Genomic DNA, 20,115 nt, shown 5'->3' with positions numbered 1-20,115 from the left:
TTTGGAAAGGCTGATAATAATGCCTGCTGTATAGCATTGTTGGGAGTTTTAAATGAGATCATGTATAGGCCTTATTAATAAATTGTAAATATTTTACTTATTCTCTTTACAAGGCAAGGCCCAATGTGAGGCTTCGTAATAGACGCCATGCAGGTAAACAAGACCCAAAATCTTAGAGTCTGGTGGAAAGATAGACATTTTCTCAAGTGCTCTAATATGTCAGGTGTCCCTTGAGGAGTTTAACAGACCCTACAAGTTCCAAAAATCTTTCCACCACTCACAGATTCCAGCCATCCCTGGTGTGTGTTGGATGTTCTTCCCTGGAACTTTGAGCCAGAGCTCTGCAGGAAGAGGGAGGAGAAAAGGGGATCCCTCAGCAGGGAAAGGAGAGAGAGGGAAGGAAAACGAAGGGAATTTCCTGCACACTTGAGCAAGGAAAACGTGTGGACTATCATGGTCTGAGCCTGGACATTCTGCCCAGCATCCTAGCCTTCTGACAATTTACTTCTGAGAAGGAGGTGGTCCTCCTACCTTGGTCACCAGAGTTTTGGCCTCCTCATCTCCCACCCCTGTCCAGGCTGAAGTGTGTAGAGGTGGAAATGGAACTGGGTTTCAGATGCCACCCCCCTGGAGAAGATATATTCTGGAGCCCGGTAGAAAGAAGCATTAGAGAGGCTGAGAGGAGAAGGTAGAGGGTGGGAGCAAGGGCTATGAAGTTAATTCTGCTTGGGCTCTACTTACTTTCTGTGTGACCCTCAGCCGGGGAATTCTCTCTGAGCCTTGGTTTCCTCCTCTGTGAGATGGGGATGATAGCAGTGTTTACCTCATTATTTTTCCCATTTTGCAGATGGGAACACAGAGGCATAAATTAAGTCACCCGCTCAAGGTCACATAGCTAACAAGTGACAGGGCCAGGATTTGAACTCAAGCAGATGCTTCCAGGGCACCTGCTCTCAATCGTCTCACTCGACTCCTTTGTTTTAATGTCTTCTTGCCCGGTTAGAGTGTAAGCTTTCAGAGAGCAGGGCTTATAGCTTAGAATAGTGGACTTTAGTCTCCAGTCATGCCTTCAGATGAGTAGAGCGGTCCTAGATGTTGTCATAACTCCAAAATAAACTCGTTGCAGTTGGGTTGAACATTATACAGCAATAGGATGTGCAAAGCAGTGCTTCCCATAAGCAGGCTCTCAGGGACTGGCAAACGAATGATGGATGGCGGGCTCCAGTGTGACCTGGAGCTGACCCTCAGAGATGTTTGCTAAAAGTGTTCCTGGCTCTGTTGGGACATGTGTCCTTGGAGGCCTGCCAGCTGGGTGGAGAAGGTGTAGCTTTATAGATCCGTGTGCCTTTTTAGAGTATGGCAGAAAACGAGGCAATCCTCAGCCCCGCGTGGAGGGGATCAGCAACACTCAGCCTCGCAATTCACACCTGGCAGCATGGGAGTGTGTGAGAGAGAGACAGGGAAGTGGGTTGCTTCCCATGCATTTGCTTGTTGAGTGGGGGGCAATGGCTATCCAGGAAGAACTGCCCACCTCCCCAAACCTGTTAGAACTGAAGTTTGAGAAGGTGGGAGTTGCAACTCATAATCCAAAAGGGAATGTGAAGATGAAGAAAAGATATTCAAAAACCTATCTTGTATTATATTAGTTGCTAACAGTTATCCCGTGCTACTATGTGTAATATTTCCGCACAGGGCTCACAGTAATGTTATCATTCCCATCTTACTGATAGGGAAACTGAAGTTGGAGAGGTTAAGTGGCTGTCCAGTGTCATAATTAGTAAGTGGTGGAGCAGGAATACAAACCAAGAAAGTTAGAACCCATTCTCTTAACCTTTGGCGTCTCTGATACCCACAAACTGCATTGCCTGAGAGCTGGAGAAACCCTTAGAGAACATCTATTTCAGCCTCTTCAGAGTCAGGTGGGAAGACGAAAGGCCAGAGAGGGGCAGTGGTGGACCAAGGTGACACAGATGGTTGGTGATAGCTCTAAGATTTGACTGCATGACCCAGAGAGTGAGCACCTCCTTGAATGTTGTGCCCTAGGTGTGTCTCACTGGCTTCAACCTAGTCCCAGCCCTGACCAGACTCTTCTTCTGGTTGTGTGGTGTGAACAACGGAGGCCAAGGCATGGGTTTATTTATTTGATTTGATGTCCCAAGGCAGGTAACTCGATGTGATATTTGTGTGGGGTTTTGTCAATATCCCAAGGTAAGTTTCTACCCAGGGGCTGGATGGAGGGTCTGCTTCTGGTTGGTACCACAGAAGGGACAGTACCGAAGGGGAACAAAGTCTGGCCCCAGCAATTAGGGATGAAACTAGGAGAATCATGATCCTGTCTTGACAAAGCAGAGCTGCAGAACGGGGTCCATGGGAACCGGAACCCTACACCTCTCCTCTGGATCCCACTGGGCTGAAATGGGGAAGTGCCAGGAAAAGCTTCTAGGGGTGAGACTTGCCCCATCAGACCCAGAATGAAGTCCATTATCAATGGTTGAACTGAGAGGGCTAGGTGCTCAGACACATGTACAGACATGCATTTCCCAAAGCCTCAGACAATGTGTCTGCTTTATTCACAAAATAATTATTCTCCTGAGGTGTGTACAGCACCTTTTCCAAGTCTGGGCCTTCCTGCTCTCATTGTAGTTCAAGGAGAAAAGGAGACAAACTACACAAGCAAAGCACCCTGCTGCTACTCCATCCCTGATAACGCAGTAGTCGGTAAGTCCCTCATTGCTTGGAGGAGTGGGGGTGGGAAGAAGGGGTTCCCTTTGTCACTTCCAAGCCAGGTCCTCCCTTCTGCCTGGCTCAGACCCCCTAAGAACATTGTGCAGGCAGTGGAGTGGCATAAGGTGCTGTTGGAGGGAGAAGGCTTCGTCCTCGTGGCCCTGGGAGCTTGGGGCTTGGGCCAGGCAGAGAGGCTGGAAGGAGTGGATGGGCGTCTGTCAGCGGAGGAGTCCTTCCCAGGCTGCGAGGAGCAGTGATGGTCTAGGCCTTGCCTCTGGAGTAGACCTTAGCAAGGCAAGTCCCTGCTCTCTTCTCTCAGGGCCTCAGTTTCCTCATCTTACCCGGCCTGGCTTACCGCGCATGGCTCAGCTGGCCTAGAGGCCTGACAGTCTGAGTTCCGAGCCTTCTTGCCCGCCCCCTGCCCAGCTGTTTCTCAAGCCCTCGTCTCCAGCCCTGGCTTGTCCCTCTCTCTCCTTCCTCAGCCTGTTACCAGCACGGCCCGGGGGCTCCCCCGGCCCTCCTGACCCCCGGGGGGGATCCCCCGACCGGAGCTGGGAGAAGGGGGCGGAACGCAGGCCACTCTGACCCACCCGAGGGAGAGGGGGAGTAGGGATGAGAGAGGAGGGCAGAGACAGGAGAAGGTTAAAAGGAGGAGAAAACAGCAAAAAGAGATAGAGAGGGGCAAGAGAGAGAAAGGAGAAAACGGAGAGAGGAGGGAAAGAACGTAAAGTTGGGGGGTGATGGTGGAAGGAGGTGAGAAGAGAGACTGGGAAAGGTTCAGAGAAAAAGGAAACCAAAGGAAGGCTGGAGGGAGACACGGAAAGAGGAAAAAGAACAAGCGAGCGAGAGCAAGAAAGCAGGGTCTGAAAGGACCGAAGAGGGAGAAGGAGAAAAAAAGAGGCGGTGGGTGGGGGGAGAGAACGGAGGGAGGGAGCCACGAGCAGGGAGGAGGGAAGCTGGGAGGGAAGGAGAGAGGGAGGGGCCGAGGGACGAAGCAGGTGGGGGCTGGCTCGGCGGCGGCGGCGGCGGCGGCGGCGGCGGCGGCGGCGGCGGCGGCGGCAGCGGCGGCGGCGGCGGTAGCGGCGGCGGCGGCGGTAGCGGCAGCATCCGCGGCTCCAGCCGCGCGCCGGCTCGCTCACTCTCTCGCGGTGCCCGCCGCCCGGCTCTGGGCTGCCCGCTGCTCCGGCTCCTGGTCCGGCGCTCTGGCGCGGCTCAGGCTCCAGAGGACAGGACCGCGACTGGCCGACTGAGCCCCGGGCGGGCCGCGAAGCAGGTAAGTGGCTGGGCGGGGACGGCAAGGATGCGGAGCCTCGGAGCGCTGTGGGCACAGGGGGACGGGGTTTGGGGGTTTTGATCCCGGGGAAGGGTCTTTGCATCCCCGCGACTAACTTTACACTAGCCCCGTGGATTCCCGCTGCCCTGCCGGGGTCCGGGCTGCGGAAGCCGAGTTTGGCGCGGGAGGAGGTGAGTGCCGGTAGAACGCCAGGGGTCCGGGCAGGATGTGGAGCGCCCCGGCGTGGGCAGGCGTGGACTCCCTGGCCTCAGTCCGGACGCAGCGCCCGCGGCGAGGGAAAACCCGAGCGCAGCGGCGCGGCGCGGTTGTCCCAGGGAGGGCGCCCGCCCTCCTCTGAGTCTGGGGACTCCCGCCCCCGAGACGCCCGAGAGAGCCGGGGTCCGGGCGTAGAGCCTGCGAGGCGCGGCCAGGTCCCCCGAGGTGGCCAGCGGTTCGCCTAGCTGCCGCTGAGCCCCGGGCGGTACCATGTGCACTTTTGCTTTTTGGAGGCGCGAAACGGAACGTATACCCCCTTCCTGTCTTTCTCATCCAGTCGTCCCGACTCTTCGGGGAAGTCCGAGTCGACTCCCCGGACGTCCCTCCTGCCCTCGGCGGCGACCGCAGCTCCCGAAGTTAAGAGAAGCTAGTGATTCCCAGTGCGCGCCTGGAGCGCGGTTCCGAAGTTCCCAACTTCTCGCCTAGCCCCGGGCGGTGGTGTTGGAGGTGGGGCGGGTCGTGGTTGTGGTCCTTTGGAGCAGCAGAACGCAGCCGCCTTCCTCCTGCGCTTGGTTTATTTTCCTTATTTGTTTGAAAAAATACGACGAAAAATACGCAAAATCGTTCCTTGCGGGAGTCAGGGTCTGTGAGTGGGACGGAGCCGTCACCCGACCGGAACCTGGGTGGCTCTGCTTCATGATCTCCCGCTCCGTACCGACCTACCCCCTCCCCACCACCCCACCCCCCACCGGGGACGCAAAGAGCAAGGCCTCCAGGAGGTTGGAGGAGGCCTTTAGGTGGTTTGCTCGCTCAGGCCATGGTACTCGTGCGCGAGCATCAGCGCCCCTTACACGCTCTGCCGGGAAAGTAGGGGTGTCGGCAAGCGAAGGCTGGCCGGGGCTTTCGGAGCCTGCCGGGGGCACGTGTCCTCTCGTTCCCGGAGTCCGGGAGGCCGGACTTAACCCGGTGCGGCTTCCGCGGAGGTCGCGGGACCCTGGCTTCGCAGCCCTCTTTGTTGGAGTGCTGTTGGAGAGGTTCTTTTGAAGGGTTTAGAGCAGGTTTAGTGGGACCGAGAGCTGGGGGCTTTGCGGAGAGGGTCCCTCGGCCCTTGTCCCCTGCCAGCTGGGCGGGGTCCCCGCAGGGCTTCGAATCGACCGTCTACAGACACTCAATCTTCAGCTGCTTTGGCGGGTTTTTCCCTGGTTGCACATCACGCACCAGCTCTCTCCGTAGATCATATGCTGTTTAAGCCGCTAGAAATTCCAGGTCCACGACTGCAGTCTCCACCTCTTCCTCCCAACTCACAGATCAGCAAACGGAGGCACGGAGAAGTGAAAGGATTCGCTTAGAGCTAGTTAAGGGTGTGAGGGAATGTAAACCAGGTCTCCTGACTCCTAGTTCAGGGCTTTTTTTCTAGTACTCTGTGCTGTCCTTACCACTTTCTCAGCCCAGGGCAAGTGTTCCCAGCCAGGCCACTGTAAGGCCTTTGGAGGCTGCAGGACTGGGTGTGTGTGAGGTTAGAGGTAGAGGACTGGTCTCTTGTCAGGTGCTGTGCTGTGATCATCCCCCAGGACAAATCACTTAGGTGACAGTTGGTTGCATATCTGTCCTGCCCCTGCACTGAAGTCTGGGGGTAAAGGAAACCCTTAAGACTCAGCCCAGCCCCATAAAGTGCAGTCCGCAGGGAAAGAGCAGCCGCTGTTTTGTAGTCAAGGAAGGCTTCCCAGGTGAAATCACTGTTTGGAGGGGGCAGGATTAGGGATAGTACCTGGAGAAGGGATGATTTGGAATTGAGTCTTGGGTAGATTTCTAATTGAGGGAGAAGGATCATGGGGCACGAGGCTTGAGTCTTAAGAGGGTAGAAAAGCTCTCCTTAAGTGTCTGGTCAAAAGACAGTAGAGTCAGCACCAATGAGAATTTGGCCTTTGAGTAAGAAGCATGAGGGCAGCTAGAAGACCCAGGTGCTTAGAACTCAAGCTCAGAAGCTGTGGTCAGTGCCTGATCACCCTTCAGCTCCGGCCCCTCCCTGCACAAGGATCCTAATATCAAAAAACAAAACAACAAAACAAAACCAAAAACCAAAAAAAAAAAACCCCAAAAAAACCCCCAAAACAAAAAAACCAATCCTGGCCCGGAGGTCTTCTAGTTCCTAATTCAGGGTGAGAAATTGGCTGGGAAGTCAGCACTCTGTGAGCCAAGGGTTGTGGCTCCAGCTGGGAAGTATTCAGGCTCTTGCTTCTCCTTTTCCCTTTTCTCCTTCTTCCCTGGGGTTTCAAATAGTTTCTTTGCCCCTTTCCAAACATAACTTTTAGATACTTGAAGGTTTGGGCCTACAATTGGACTTAGTATGGTCAGGGCATTTAACGTGCTAGGAATATTTAGTCAACAAACAGTTCTTGAGCTCCTGCTTTGTGCCAGGCACTGGCCTAGGCCTTGGGAGACGGCCATGAGCCAGTCAGTCAGAGCCCCATAGCTCATGATGCTGACATTCTAGGCGGCATCCTCCACAGGCCTAAAGTCTAGTTGTAGAGTGGAGGCAAACACACGAAAGATGTCTGAGGAAGTGCTGAAATGGGACAATGTAACAGAAATAATCCTGAGCCTCCCCTCTAGTGGTTCAAGGCTCCGAGGTGAAAAGGCTTGAAGCTACTGACTATGAGATTTGGAGATTCTGTGGGCTTCCATGACCCCGGCTCCTGGTTGCCAAGGGTAACCCAGAGGCAGCTGCAATGATGACCTTAGATATGGCATTGGAGGACCGCTCTGCAGAGCTTCTGCCAGTCAGAGTATTGCGGGAGGGAGCTGGTGAGTATTGGCAACTGTGATCTTGCTATCCATAGAGACTGGTGCCAGGTAACCATGTACCTGTTAAATTCCAGCATCCACAGCTTCTTGGTGAACGCTGTAGCCCCATTGTGTACAGATGGGTAAATGGAGCCCTGACTCTGCAGATTGAGACAGCTATTCAGAAAGGAGCCCAGGCCCTGTAGATTCCAGGTATCCCTGATCCCTGATTCAATTTAAAATAATGCTCTTTCCTTCCTGTTTTGTAGACCAGTGCTTCTCAGACTTCCATGTGGAAGGCTTGTTTGAACACAGATTGCTGTGCTCCACCCCCAGAATTTTTGATTCAAAGGGTCCGGAGTGGGCCCAGTAATTTGAATTTTTAACAAGTTCCCAGGTGATGCTAATGCTCTTGGCCCCGGGACCCGCAATGAGAGAACCACTGTGTTAGAACAAGGGAAAGTGAGTGATTTTCTTGAGATTATGCGATGAGAGAACCTGGAACAAAGGCTGTGATTGAGCTCTAGGAACTCCTGGAATTTGCCTATGCATGATCCCCTCTCCCTTACCTTCCAGGAGGCCAAAGAATTAAAAGAATATTTTATCTTCATCAGTACACATACAGAGAGAATATATTGCAATATAATTAGGGAATAAATAGGTGTCGTGTGTTGGATGTAGACTCCATGCCCTGTGGCTCTGCGGGGGTTTATTATAGCACTGTTATAATTGTAAAGGTGTCATCCACTCCAAGAGCCCCTCATGAAACTTTCATGGCCCGGCTGGTCATTGTCCTAAAAGGCATGTCTTCTTCATTTAAAAGAAAGAAAGAGAGATTGCTTCTCTGGCTAATGGGACTATCTGTGTTTCATTTGACAGCAACTATGTAATGTGTTCTTAAGGGACAGAGAAAAAAATTGAACAGTGTAAACAGGGATTGGAGGAAGTCCACCTCACAGGTATACAGATCTGTTTGTGGAACATTTCAAAATGTTTTGAAACTGTCTGTCTGTTTTCACCTGTGTTTCTGATGTGAAGCTGTATCTCAGCAGGAGGAAAGGAGAGTTTGTGTCTCACCTTAGCTGGTTGGGTAAATGTAAAAACACATTTTATCCCCAATGTGTTAATTAGACCCAAAAGAAAAGAACCATAAAAGAGTTGTTCTACTAAATGCTTGTATTTTTCATCTGGATTCTATTTATTATTTTTCTGTCGAGAAGGAGCAAAAAAATCCATGTTTTTATAGCAAATAAAGCTGGCTGCAGTAATTATGCAGGCTCAACATATCTGTTCTGGAGCAGGAAGTTGGAATTCAGCCTGACTCTCAAACATTTGGGTGAGATCTAATTGAGAAAGACATTTCAAAGAACAAATATTTAGGAATGTGGAGTTTCGCTGATGGTCTCTCTGGGCTAAGCGTGAGTCCCTTGCTTTTAGCTTGATCCTTAGAGGTGGTGCCTGGTGATGGGGAAGGACCTGGTCGGTAATGTTGAGACCACAGTCCAAACGTGAGGCTGAAATTTAGAGATAATCAGTGAGGCTGAGTAAAGGGAAGAAAGATGCCTTCAGGGAATATATCCTTTGTAACTGATGAGCAAAGGGAGAATCAATGAATCAGAGACAGATTGAATACTTATCGAATGCCTAATCTTGGGAAAGGAACAATGAGGGCAGGGACCAGGACTTTTACTTGTTGTATATCTCCCATAATGCTTGGCTCAGTACCTGTAGTGACAAGAGCCCTTGACTGGAGTGGGTATCAGTCAGGGCTGCAAGTAGCAAAAAACCTGAACACAACTGGCTGAAACAATAAGGAACTTAGTATCTCCCAGTACAACAGGTGTGGGCTGTCTGCCCCAAGCTTAGTTCTTTCAGTGGTTCAACAGCATCATCAAAGGTCCAGATTCTTTTCATCTTTTCCTGGTCTCAAGGTCACAAGATGGCTGTAACAGATCCACGTATTACACCTTTACAATGTGCAGAGGCAGAAAAGGCAGGAGGGGAACCTTTACCAGAAGGCTCAGCAGACTTTCCCTCCAATTGTCCAATTGGCTGGAATTGTGAGTCACATGTCCATGCATAAGCCAGCCACAGGCAAAGGAGGGAGACCATCCTAATTGGTCTAGAATAATCTTGATTTGTGTGTTGAGCCTCAGAGAGGAAAGAAATTAGGAGGCTTTTGGAAAGAAGAAAGGAGCAATCAACAATATCTGCTCTAGAGTTTAAGACCTGGGTTTGAATTTTCTGTACTCCTTTTTAGCCCTGTGACCCTGAGCAAAGTATTTCACTTCTTTGTGCCTCAGTTTACTCATCTGGGCAATAGGGATTTATTGGGCAGATAAATCTGAATTAACTCAATAATTGCACTTGATTAGTATGGAAGAAGTACATTATTTGAAGATTTGATCTCTGACATCAAAGGATTATAATCTAGTGCAGGAGACATGTGAGGACTAGACCATGTAGACTATCAAATAATCAGAGAACACACCCAGAGAGTAAACAAATAATTATGGCTTGCAGACCAACCATGGTAGGAGGAGCATGACATCAGTGGGAGCCACAGTAGTTAGGGAAGACTTCCTGGAGGAGGTTGTTCATAGTGCATATGGGAACTCCAGCATCTTAGTATGGATGGGTTATGAGCTCCTTCTGCCCAGCTTGCTGCCTCTTGCTTTTCTTTTCTCAGTGGTAAAATGGGACCGTTAGGCCAAGATGAGATCCTGTATCTTATCTTCAGTTGCTAATTAGATGATATGATGATGATGATGATGTTTGGCTGCCATTATAAAGTCTATAAGCCTAGAATGAAATCTAATGTCTTCCCACTTCTCAAGCCATCTGCCCTTCTGGATTCTTCATTCTTGTGGTTGGCAACACCGTCTTCCCAGATGCTTGGGCTCAAAACCTTAGCAACACTTTTGCCTCCTTCCTCTATTTCCTGTATTCAAGCACCGACTTTCTTTTGTTTTCATTATGTTTCTTGAATATAAGTCCTCCTTTCTGGCGTGAGACTTCCCCTTTGTACAGGTTCTTTCCACCTCGTGCTGGGTGATGGCACTGGCCTCCTGCTCTGATCTCCCAGCCCCAAGGCATAGTACCTGGGGGTCATAGGGATGTATATCTCCTACAGGAGCAGTCTATGGGGCTCTGCAAATAGGATCGTCTGTAATTCTAGTGCAGAGGCGGCAATGAGCCTAGAATCCGTGCTGTAGACACATTATGTTGCCTGAGGTGCCATTTCCCAGCCCCTATCTCCCTCCTTCAAGTCATCCTAAAATGTCGTTTTTACCTTACATTTTTCCCCATAGTATTCACTGGATGAAGCCCAAACTCCTCACATTGACCCTCGTAAGTCTCCGCAATCTGCCTGCATCCTTTCTCCCCATCTTTACCTGTCAGGACTCACCACCACGTTTGACTCTGCTTCAAGTTCTGCCTTTCTCTGTGTTTAAGCCAAACCATCCTTTCCTTCAAGGCCAGTGTTAGAGCCGCATCCTCATTAGACCTTCCCTGACCACCAGAGCCCACAGTGATCTCGAAGCATCGATCTTTCCTTCCCCTGAACTTCTGTAGCAATTATTGCCTACACCACAAATTCGGTACTTCATAATACACTCTAGGGTCATTGTTCAGCATTTTGTTGAAATGTTCCTCGTTCCATCCAATTGGAGGTAAGGCCGTCGAGGTCTGAGATGGGGTGGGAGTGGATCCTTCTTTGTATCCAGTTGTGACATGCAAGCACAGGGCACTTCAGTGAATATTTATTGAATTAGTAAATCACAGGAATAAGGGAAATAAGATTATTTACTTGAAAAGTCAGTTAATCTTCACCCTTTTTACCTTAACCTCACTTTGGAGATGGGACTCAATTTGATGAATGCCTGCCTACTATATGCCGGGCACTAGTTTAGGTGATTTTTGGGAGTTTTTTTAACTCAGCCTTGTAACCACCCTGTGAGGTTGGGATTATGGTCATCATTTTACAGATGAGGAAGTGGAGGCTGGGAGAGGTTAAGTGGTTTCTTCCCGACATTCTCCTGACCCATGGGTGCCCTGTTCTCCCAGTCTCTTTTCCCCATTTGCTGTGTCCCACAGCCTCCTTCTGTCTCTTGTCTCTGATGAGACTCAGGCCCTCTCTTGTGTGTTGGGGGACTTTTTAAACTCTGATGTTTACAACAACTCTTTCCTGAAGACCTTCCACCCCCAGTTAGGTTGTGGCTCATTTTGACCCCTCACCTTTTTACCTTGACTATCTTTCCTGCCACCCTCAAGCCTGGGCCAGAGATTCCTTTGAGAGCATAAAACATTCTGCTAGTGGGACCAAGCTGAATCTGGCCAGGTTTTCTGAACTCCTCTGCCCTCCCTTTACCCCCATTTGACCCTTTGTATCCATCCACCCTCGCCTGCCACCACTCCTGTTCTGTGTCTCTGGTGTCTTACGTGTGGAAGGAAGACACTGCTGACCTGTCAACAGGAAGGAGGTCTCTGCTACCTCCAGGAGCTATGACTGGCATTCTTCCATCCGTTATAGCATTCTTCTTTCCTCTCATTCATTCATTCATTCATTCATTCTGTAAATACTGATCATTGATCACATACTCAGTATAGCAGGGAACAAAACAAAGCCCTTGCCTTCATGGAGCTTGCATTGAAGTGGGGGAGACAGGTGGTAAAAAATGAACACATTATATACTTTATGCTTGTTGCAATGAAGAAAAATAGCAAGGTGAAGGGGTATGTATGGTGATGGGATGCAGTGTGGTCAGGGAAGGCCTCTCTGATGGTGACATTTGAGCAGAGACTGAGAGGAGGGATGCCATGTGGGTATCTGGGAGTAGGGGACACCAGGCAGAGGGGATAGTAAGTGCAAAGGCCCTGCGGTGAGAACTCCCCTGGTAAGTCCAAGGATAAGCAGGAAGGTGACAGTGGAGAGAAGGAGGGGAGCTTGGTAGGAGGTGAGGGCTGCCCATCTCCAGCTTCCTCACTGCCTCAGGAACGCTGTTGCCTTCTCACAGCTTTTGCCACTGGCTGAAATGATCACTTCCCTCCACTCAGCCAGGTCCCACTCAGCCTTCACAGCTCAGCTCTGGCCCCCCACCTTCTAGGGGGCTTCCATCTCTGCCATCTCTCATTGATCTACCTCTCCCCTGAGTTCCTACAACTCCCATCTCTCCACTACACAACCGAGCTGTTGATTATCTGCTGGCTGGTTCATCTTCACCTGGGCTCTGTCTGTGTAGGTCTCACCTCCCTAACAAACCAGCTCCTTGAAACTGGTTTATTCCTTCTCCCCAGGAGCCAGCACTGAGCAGGGCTCAGTGTCTACCTGTTGGTGATGCTGGTGTCAGAAGTGGGAAAGGGGCAGGCTCTGCAAAGATCTGTGGGTGGAATCTTCTTCATACTATGTTCATTATCCCTTCACAATAGACAGGAAATCTTTTATTCTGGACATCCTTGGAGCACTTTGAGCTGGGAGCCTCTGGAAGCCTCTGCCTGGAGCTGGGAGAGGAATCCACTTTTCCTCAGGACTTGGATGAAATTTTGGCTCTGAGGCGTGGTGGGGAGAGGAGCTGGGATGCAGAGAAAGCCACTTGTTTATTAGCCTTTATTGTTCAGTCAAAGTAGAATAAGATGTTTCAGGAGCAAAGGAGGAAGGAATTTACCAAGAGTCCAGAGACTTCCCTGACATCCAAGGTAGGGCTCCTGAGTGTGGAGATTGACCTATGAGTGACATTGGGCAAATCACTTAACCTTCACCTATTGCAGTTTCTTCTCAGCCAAACCCCACCTCTGCCCATCCACTGTAGAAGAAAATGAACAATTAGGCTGATTTTTAGGCTTGGTCTCTGCATTAATCTTTAGGGCAATGGTTTTAATACTTGAGAAATGTACAGATGGTTCCATTTTAAAGGGAGAGGGACTTCCCTGGTGGCGCAGTGGTTAAGAATCCGCCTGCCAAGGCAGGGGACACGGTTCGAGCCCTGGTCCAGGAAGATCCCACATGCCGCGGAGCAACTAAGCCCGTGCGCCACAACTACTGAAGCTCACGCGCCTAGAGCCTGTGCTCCGCAACAAGAGAAGCCACCGCAATGAGAAGCCCGCGCACCACAGCGAAGAGTAGCCCCCGCTCGCTGTAACTAGAGAAAGCCCGTGTGCAGCAATGAAGACCCAGTGCAGCCAAAAATAAATTAAAAAAAAAAAAATAAAGGGGGAAAATGCTTCCCACAGACCTCCAATAGTGTCTTAAATCGTTAATATTATATATATTATATATATAAACACAAAACTAGACATAAACAACTTATGCTTATAGCTCATACATAGTCTTAGAGCCCAAACAAGTTTATAAATTAAAATGCAAACTACAAAGCCAATAACATTCAGATTAACAATATTGATTTAACGTGATAGATACTGTTGTGCTAAGACTACATCAGACCTTGCTACATGATCATGGTTTTGGTTGCTTCTTCCACCACACGCCCTGTGGTGACTCAACTCTCCCCCTGCTTTTCTTAGTTTGAACAACTGTGAAGCTTTTGTTCCTACAACGTGCTGAAGGGTCATCTGGCCAGCCCTTGGCACAAAAGCATTTGTGTGTCAGGCAGCCACTTTTTTCTCATTAGCCCACAACAATTAAAGGAGCTCTCTTTAATTCTAGTGCAACAACAGACGCTGACGCAAAGCTGCCTTGCGACTGAGTGTGACTACTTGATCACTGAAATGAAACCACAACACTAGGACTTCAAGTGCCTAAGGAACCCCTGCTTGAGAACAAATGTTGAGTGCTCTGAAAGAGCGCCCCCAGAGGTCTGAAAGAGTTAATGCTAGAACTGTGGCTGATTGTTCTGCAATCCTAATAATAGAAACCACATTTTGGACCTTTGCATGCACCACTATCTCAAGAGGTAGGTAGAATAGTATTAGCCTCATCGTACAGACGAGAAGGTTGAGGCTCAGAGAAATTGAGCAGTCAAGGTCCCACTGGACATTGGCAGCGCCTGGATTCCACCGAGGTCTGCATGACTCAGAGCCCCTGAATTTGCTACCAGGCTTCATTGCCTCCTTCCCTACGGACCCTCACCAGGTTTCAGGGCTTTTTGCTCAGAGTACAAGGACTTTGGAGTAATTTGGGAACCTCTAGATTCTCCCAGTGGACTCACTGCTTTCTGGTGGAGTCGTTAGGGTGTTATTTGATGCAGAAAAGAGAAGTGAAGCTAGTAAAGAGCAGGATAATGGTTCTCAGATCCTCGGGTGGCTTTGGGTGGCAGTGGCAGGGGATGGAGGCTTCCCTGAAGGTGCGTGGGAGGAGTGGATGCCAGTTACCCTAGGAGAGAAGATACCTTAACAACGGTTACCTTGGTTAGGGCTTCACACTTTAACAAGCACTTTTTTGGTGCATTTATTTTCAAGTTTGTCCTTTTTTTAAAATTTTATTTTTATTGTGATAAAATACACATAAAATTTACCATCTTAACCATTTTGAAGTGTACAGTTCACTAGTATTAAATACTTCATAATATTATGCAGCCATCATCACCATCCCTCTCCATAACTTTCTAGTGTGTATTTTACAACTTTGCAAAGCGGGTCATTATCCTCAGAAACAAGGGCTCAAGTGGCTTGCCCAAAGTCACACCCCAAACCTTTGCCTGCCTGCCTGCCTCTCAACCATGACCTTGAGTGATAGTGATGGGCTTGGTTTCCCAAAGGCTTCTGTGGGACCATGTGAGGTGGCCAGGCTTTCTGAGGTAGGGGCTGAATGGGATGACCTTGGAAGGGCTGTCCTGGAATTGATGCTGCCGGTCAGGGTCGGCGTGACCCATTCCTGGGTATCTGGAACCCACCTTTCCTCAGATCGAAAATTATTTAAAACCTACTCCTGCCCTTGGAAGCTGCCCTCCCCCTGCCTGACTTGACTGGTTTATCATCCAAGCTTAAAATAACTAGAGTAAATAATAACACCCCAAAACTTTTTTATCCGGCAGTGGATGAGCAACAATCTACATATGCAAATAAATGGCATGCTTGTCCCCATGAATATTAATTTGGAAAGAGAGCCCAAGGCCCTAAAATACACTCGAAACCCTCAATGTGGCATTTTGCAACTCTTCCAGCTTGCTGTGAAATCACGGCCTTATTATATCTCAGGGTTCCCCTGCTCCCAGCTGACCTCCCTTTTGAGCCTCTGAGGTTACCAGGGGGACATAGAGTATCTCAGGTAGGCAGGCCGGAGGCCAGAGGCCCGCGGGTGATGGCTGAATCCTAACCCTGGGGCTGTGGTTGACCTTGTCCTTCCCTGGCAGGGCCCAGGCCTGTGCTCCTCTCAGATCCCAGCGTTCGCAGTCCCCAAGGTCAGGGGACAGTTCTGGGGAACACCGCAGGGCAACTGCCAGCCTCAGGCTCTTGTGCTATCAGGGAGATGGAAGGTGGGGGAGGGAGGGGCCTTGAGAATCAGCTTGTCTTATCTCTCAAATGAGGCAAATGAGGAAACTGAGACCCTGGGTTGGTGGGTGACTTGCCCAAAGTGACATGGTGACTTAATGGCAGGGAGTGACAAATATTACACATTCTTTGCCCTGAAAAGCACATTTCCTTTTCAGTGTGTGTGTGTGTGTGTGTGTAGGAAGTGGTGGGCAGAGTGGCATTTAAAGTTTGTATACTTTTGGGGAAAGAGTCATTTTTCTAGTGTGAACATGCACACAGAGACAGGCAGAGACTGAAAATCCAGTCTTGTATCCCGTTTGGGTTGAAAGAAATGGTTGCCTTCCTCCCCCAGGAGATTTCCAAATTAGATTATACTAAGGCCAGAATTAATGTGAGGTCGCAGAGCACACCCCAGCCAAAGTGATGAAAGGGCCAGATGGAGAAGGGCAGGAGTGTCTCTGAGGAAGCCAGAGGTTAACCCCTGGCTGGGGAGGACCCCGAGGTGGAGGAGTGAAGAGCTGGCAGTGATGTCTGTGTCCCACTGTGCACAGGGAAGGCTCTGCTGGGGGCGGGGGAGTGGCGTGGCTTCATGGCACCCTACGAAGCTGGGTCTCTCTCTTCCCGGCTGCTTACTGGGTAAGCTCCGGCCTATCCGCTCACCTTTGGGTTTCCTTTTCCTTCTCAGTAAATATTGGAATATTCACCCCCCTACATCCCACTTCTTAACCTTGCTTCATGAAGATCAAATGAGGATTTAAAGTTCCTGCACCATGCCTGGCACAAAGTAGGTATTCAGTACGTCTAGATTGTTTTCTTTTCCAGATAGATTTATCAGACTGGCTGCACTGGGTCAGCATGGAGATGTGTACGTCTGTGTTTGTGTCCGTGTTGGTGTGTTTCTACGTGTGTGTGTCTGCATATGTGTTTGCGTTCATCCATGTGTGTGGTGGAGTGGGTAGGTGTGTAAGTGAGTCTGTGTGTCTTTGTGAATGGCTGGGTGTCTGTGCGTCAGCGTGTGTCTTTGTGAATGGCTGGGTGTCTGTGCGTCAGTGTTTCATGGCAGCATGACTGTGTTTCTGTGAGTGTGTGTGTGTTTTAATGTGTGTGTCAGTGTGATGACAACAGTTGTGTGTGTGTGTGTGTGTGTACACGTGTATGTAGTGCAGTGCTGGTGTGACTGGAAGAGTCCATGAGGTTGGGAAGGTTCACAGTGCCGTGGACGCGGGTCCTCTCTAAGGTGCTCCCAGCCAAAGCATTCACCTGGTTCCTGACCCCAGGTCCTAACTACCCTGGGTTCGCTTTCCTCTACCTCCCTCTAGAGGCCACTGGGCGCCTTAGCCCTGGCCCGGCCGTGGATCATTTGCATTACGTTTGCATATTACATGCATATCATTTGCATTGTCTACATAGACTCTGCTTTCAGTTATGCAGTTTTCAAGGTAAAATGGAGTTGCTCTTCAAGGTCATTATATTAAGAATTGCTGCTTTTTCTTTTATTCTTTCTGGTCCAGAGCTCCCTCTCAGAACTGGGGAACTGGGGGAGAATGAAAGCCCAAGAAACCTCTGCTTTTCCCTCCGTTGAGCAGAGGGATTGGTTGGTGGGTAGAGGCCCTGGGACCCTGGGACCCTGGGAGGAGCAGCTGGGGGGAGGAGACTTTCTTATTCCACCAGCTGTTGCTTCTGACCAGAGCCAACTGTGTCATATGGGAGCCAGAGACAAATACACTCCAACATGTGCCCTGTTGCCTGCTTCTCAAGCCCCCACCGACTTCCCCCTGTGAGGGTGAAAAGGAAGGGTCACTTTGGATGTTTCAGCACCTCTCTACCCATCTCTGGCTGGGGAGGGACCTTGAGGCCAGGGCTGGCCTTACGGGAAACAAAGGAGCAAAGGATGTTTTTTCTTTTCAAATACCTAATACATTACGTATATATATATATATATATTCATTAATTTTCTTCCAGTTTTATTGAGATATCATTGACATACAGCATTGTGTAAGCTTAAGGTGTACAGCATAATGATGTGATTTACATACATCACGAAGTGATTATCACAATAAGTTTAGTGAACATCCATCTCATATAGACACAAAATTAAAGAAATAGAAAAAAATTTTTTTCTTGTGATGAGAACTCCTAGGATTTATTCTCCTAACAACTTTCATGTATAACTACAGCAGTGTTAATTATATTTATCATGTTGTCCATACATCCCTACCTAGTACAGAAGTAATGATATTTCTAATGCCACAGAAAATACCAACCCAAAAGGCTTCCTTAGGAGGGCTGTACCCCCAAAGTATCTTCCTTATGGGCCACCACTGTGCTCAGAATTCTCTCTTTAGATATGGGTGGAGTCCTTTCTACGTGGTTTCTGACACGTTACCTAACTTGTCTGAGCACCCATTTTCTCATCTGTGAAAGGGGCAATAATGATAGTACTTAATACTACTAACAGTACATAGGGTTTTTGTGAAGATTAAATGAACAGTGCAGGTAAAGGGCTTAGCTTAGTTCCTGGAACACAATAAAGACTCAGTAAATGTTAGCATCAGCCGTTCTCATGGGCTCCATCTGAAAACAGAGGTTCCGTAGTATATCTTTTACACTCTAGTATAAATTGTGTATCAGATGCTCCTCAGACTAGCAACAGGCTTGAATCCCTTCAATGTCTTTCAGGAAGTCAAGTCCCCAGGGAACCTGGGCTGCTTTTGCCTTCCCATGGGTGGAAGCATTTCCAGGGGCAGCATGGGAAGCAGGAGATTCTTTGTCTGTGTCTCCATGGATTTGGTGTCACTTTCCCCCATCAAAGGGTCAGCAGTATCTTGTTCCCTTCTCAGAGTCAATAATTCATCTTCTCTTTTGGTCTTTACTCTGAGTAAAGCCCTACTGGCACCAAGGGCCATCCATGACTGAGTATATTTTAGGTTCCCAGAAAACAGAGCTTGAGGCAAAACTTAGTGCTAGTGCTATCCTGGGGGTAGGGGTGCAGTCCCAGGGCAAGGAGAGTGAGAAGAGAAGGGAAGGTAGGCAACAAAGGAGGAAAAGCAAATGCCGACCAGCCACAGCTTTGTAAGGAAGTGGGGAAAGAAAGCCAGTCAGTTGCTTACTCATGAGGGATGTCTGTGGTTAAGCCGAGTGGAACCAGTGTGACTCAGAACAGTTTGCCCAGGGTAGAAGAAGGCAGAGAGTCTATCAGCCAGCATCTTGGTCTCTCATTGGTCCCGGTTTTCCCCATGAGGAAACTCCCTTGTACTTCTGGGTCATATCACCTGGCCCTTCTGGGCAGCCACTGGGGAAGCCAAATCCCACGCCCTGTGGTATGGCGCATCAGCTGAGTCCAGAAGTGAGAACCGCCAGCACCTCCTTATGTCCAGTGGATTGAACCTGGGCACCGGAGCTGCTATGGCTCCTGTGTTGGATGGAGGGGAGGCTGTGCCAGAGTCTCACCCCAGGGGAGGCTGAGACAGCGGTGGTGTTAGGTGAGATGCAATGGTAGCAGCCTGGCTCTCCAGTGAGAAAGTAGCTGATGGATGGTATAGGAGGAAGCTGCGGCAGAGCAAGTCCGGGAAGGCACCTAAGTAGGGTCTGATTCAGCCACCATTAGTCAATTAATTAATACCCAGTTGGGACCAGGTGCTGGAGTCTGGACCTTACCCTGCAGGCAGTGGGGAGCCATCGGCATTCTTGAGCAGGCGAGAGACCCATTCAGCACTCAGCAATGACAGAGTATGTTAGTCTGCTCAGACTGCTGTAACACAGTACCATAGACTGGGTGGCTTAAACAACAGAAAGTCATCTTCTCGCAGCTCTGGAGGCTGGAAGTCCAGGATCAAGATTCCCGCCAATTTGGGTTCTGGCTTGCAGACAGCTGCCTTCTTGCAGTGTGCTCACATGGCTTTTCCTGGGTACGTGCTCACTCACAGAGGGTGGCAGGGGGAGAGAGAGAGAGAGGGAGAGAGAGTGCTTTCTGGTGACTCTTCTTGTAAGGATGCTAATCGTATTGGATCAGGGTCCCACCCTTATGACCTCACTTGACCTTAATGACTTCCTTACACCAAATACACCACCCTGGGGTTACGACTGCAACATGAGAATCTTGCGGGGGGGAACAAACATTCAGTCCATGACACAAGGGTTATTTGGAGAGGGTCTGTTTTCAAGTCTGCTTGTCTTTGCCCACAAAAAGTCAGACGGGGGCTGCTATCAGAAGCCCTGGTATTCCCAACTCAGTTCACGGGAACAGAAAAGACTCAGAGATCACCGTTGCCCATGGAGTTTCATTCAGCAGTGGGAGAAGGTCCTTCCTGGGTCAGGGACCAGGGTGCCTGGGTTTGAACCTAAGCTCTGCCATTTAAAAGCTGGGTGACCTTGGGCAGGTGACTCAGCCTTTACTTATTCAACACACGTTGATGGAGCACTTGCTATGTGCTGGACCCTGTTCTAGTTGTTGGGGATACAGAAGTGAATGACACAAGATGAACAGATTGAAATCCCTGCCCTTGTGTAACTTACATTCTAGGGGAGGCAGCCAGCCTATGAACAAAATAAGTTAGTAGATGATAGAGCATATCTGAAGGTGACAAGGGAGTGATGGAGTGGGGATGGGAATACAGTTTTAAACAGTGGTTAGGGAAGGTCTCAATAAAAAGGTGACGTTTGGGACTTCCCTCGTGGCGCAGTGGTTA

General features: G+C 49.5%; 1 protein-coding gene across 1 annotated transcript in view; it reads left to right on the top strand.

The window, feature by feature from the left end:
* Nucleotides 1–3,778: 3,778 nt before the first annotated feature.
* The window catches only part of MEGF11 (multiple EGF like domains 11), a 368,856-nt gene continuing 352,519 nt past the window's right edge, over nucleotides 3,779–20,115 (top strand). The window contains exon 1 of the mRNA XM_082383258.1: nucleotides 3,779–3,997. The gene's annotated coding sequence lies outside the window, so the exon portion shown is untranslated. The remainder of the gene's footprint in view (nucleotides 3,998–20,115) is intronic.

This window comes from Balaenoptera borealis (genome assembly GCF_965194805.1).
Source record: "Balaenoptera borealis genome assembly, chromosome: 3".
Taxonomy (NCBI): Eukaryota; Metazoa; Chordata; class Mammalia; order Artiodactyla; family Balaenopteridae; genus Balaenoptera; species Balaenoptera borealis.
Note: the sequence above shows the minus strand (reverse complement) of the source record. Positions and strands in the feature narration are given on the sequence as shown.